The 2,951-nt window shown below is 37.8% G+C and overlaps 1 pseudogene; it reads right to left on the reverse strand.

Moving 5' to 3' along the window:
- Positions 1-1,238: 1,238 nt before the first annotated feature.
- On the reverse strand, positions 1,239-2,086 carry LOC103593301 (annotated as a pseudogene).
- Positions 2,087-2,951: the final 865 nt, after the last annotated feature.

Here is a 2,951-nt window from a genome sequence, read left to right on the forward strand (position 1 = left end):
CATGACATGTACAGTGAGGCAATCTGTACAACGGGGATAATAAAAGTAGCTACCTCATGGGATTGTCTTATTTATTCACCTTTTACTGGACACCTACGGTATGATAGGTATGTTACACTTGATGCTGGACATAGCAGTGAATAAAACAGAGAGATGTTCTAATGAGAGTGATAGGCAATAAACAAGTAAACCACATGGTATGACAGATAGGGTAAGTGTCATGAAGAAAAATAAACCAGAGTAATGGGGCAGTAGAGGGACGAGGACAGTTTCTCTAAAGAGGTGACATTTGAGCAGAGATCTGTAGAAAGTAAATCATGGGGCTGTTTATCTGGGGAAAGAGCATTCCAGGCAGAGAGAACTGCAAGTGCAAAGGTCCTGGGGCAGCAAAGAGTTTGAAGAGCAGAGACAGTGAGTGAAAGTTTAAGTGAGTTAATAAAAGTCGAGTGCTTAGGACAGAGCCTGGCATATTGTAAAGGCTAGTAAACATTCCTGGTTGCCACTGTTGGGGTTATTGCTTAGTCTTCACAATAGGACTCATTTTGAGGGGAGAATTCAGGTGATATAGTTTCCTGCTATTATAAAATATATTAAAAATCAATTTAGTTTTCTTCTATGTCAAAAGGACTATATCTATGGTCATTGTAGATAACTTGGAGACAGTTGAGGAGACAGATGGAGACAATCACTGTTAACGTTTTAGTGCATTTCCCACCGGTATTTTTATATGCTTAGTTTTTAATTTATCACAACTGTGATCACTATAAATACTGTATGCAATTCTATATTCTATTTTTTTTACTTGACCTGATGACATAAATATTTCCCACAAATGTGTCATAAACATGATTTGTTATGGCTGAATAATGTTCTACTGAGTACAACATATTCCCCAGTTAATGAACATTTAAGTTGCTTTCGATTTTTCTCTATATGTATAATTTGTATAATGCTTTTGTTCTCCTTCTACTTAAGGTTGTTTCCTTAGGTGACATTCTCAGATATGAAAGTACTGATTCAAAATTCAAGGTGGGTGGTTTTTCACTTACAGAAATTTATTTATTTACTTAGCATACTTTCTTAAATTTTAATAGTTCCAACTACATTAAAATAGAACTACTGTAAGGATTTAAATGGTTTAAGCTAACTCAAATTTTGCCCAATGCCTGACATCAATATTAGATTTATAGTTTCCTTTTTTTCCTGAGAAAATAAATGTTCAGAGACTTATAGTTTAATTATAGTAACAAATAGTTGTTATAGTGAGATCTGATCTGATTGTCCAAATCATTAAAATATGGAGGATCAGTGCTATTTTGCCTGAAATTGTTTGGCAGGACCATAGATTAACATTTTCAAGAGCAAATCCAAGCCATTTTAATCCAAGTTTTTGACATGGGATGCTAGGCTTCCTGGTTTCCACTTGGGAAATATATTCTTATAGTCCTATAAAGATTCCACTTCTGGCCACACTTCATTATTAGGACTGCCCAAAGCTCTGAAAATCCTGAAGAGTTGATGAAATTCTGAATCCTCATGAAAAAGTGGTTTCTTTGTTGCTAATTCTGCAAATATGGTTCCTATACTCCAAATGTCAACTAGGGTTGTGTAACCAGCTGACCCTTTTTTGGCAAGGCCAAAAGCAGCCAGTTTAATTGTTCCTTTGTCATCAATCAATAAATTTTGAGGTTTCAGGTCTCTGTGAAGAACCCTTCTAGAGTGACAAAACACAATCCCCTGTAGAATTTAGTACAAATAACTCCTAATGAGTGAAGAATCCATGAACTGACCAGAAGGTATAGAATCCAAGTGTTTCTTGAGATCCACAAAAAAGAAATTCAAGGATGAGATACAACCTGGAATCTTGCATAAGCACATCTTGAAGACTGACTATATTTAGATGATGAAGTTCTTTTAACAGAGAAATTTCCCAAATTGCAGTACTAAGAACCTCTTCCTCTCCACTTTCTAGTCTTGATTTTCTTCATGGCTACCACGTGACCTGTAGTTTTGTGTCTATCCTTACATACAACTCCATAGTACCTTCTCCAGTTTTCTCTATTTTGGTATAATCTTCCACAGTTAGTCAATAGGTATAGTAGATATCACTTATTATCTTGCGGTGGTCACTGCGACAGTTACCAGGTCCGTGTCACTCCTTCCCTCAACTTCCAAGAGCCCACTTGCAGAAATTTAGAACCAATGGTATTTATTTGTGTGGTTCTTTGATGTGGAATGTATCAGATCTCTTGGTAGACTTCAGATAGTGTTACATTCCATTTTATTCTCTTTTAGAGTTGGAAAAGGTCATGTCCATTCATCTCTGATACTAATAAGATTTGCTGTTTTGTGCCCCTGGCATGTTTTTATTTTAAATTATTAAGAAAAAGTCTCCATTCAATGCCAAGTGTGTCCATTCAATGACACTTGGTACTACTGGAACTAAGATGATGAAAGCAGTAAATGTGATGAATTTTCCATGGGTCATCATTGGAGACAAAGATGGAACTACTAACCAGTAGTTTGGACCTCAGTTTCCCTATATGTATTAAAGACTGCAGGACCCTTGTGTCCTGAGCACCTGCTATGTATCAGGCTCAGTGCGAAGCATTATTTGCTGTCACTGGGTAAGTTCTTATAGTAACAGGGCACCCACTTTGAGGGGTACTCCATTAGACTATAAGCTCTGTGAGGACAGATATTTTGTTTGTTTTATTCACCAACTGTATTAGCCTGCTAGGGCTGCCATAAGAAAACACCACAGATTAGGGGCCTAAACAACCGACATTTGTTTCTCACAGTTCTGGAGGCTGGCAGTCCACGACCCAGGTGTCGGCAGGGTTGGTTTCTCCTGAGACCTCTCTCCTTGCCTTGCAGATGGCCACCTTCTCACTGTGTCCTCACGTGGCTTTCCTCTCTGTGTGTGCGTCCCTGGTGTCTCTTCCTCTTCT

The sequence above is a fragment of the Galeopterus variegatus genome, unplaced genomic scaffold (assembly GCF_000696425.1).
Source record: "Galeopterus variegatus unplaced genomic scaffold, G_variegatus-3.0.2 Scaffold60, whole genome shotgun sequence".
In the NCBI taxonomy this organism is placed as follows: domain Eukaryota; kingdom Metazoa; phylum Chordata; class Mammalia; order Dermoptera; family Cynocephalidae; genus Galeopterus; species Galeopterus variegatus.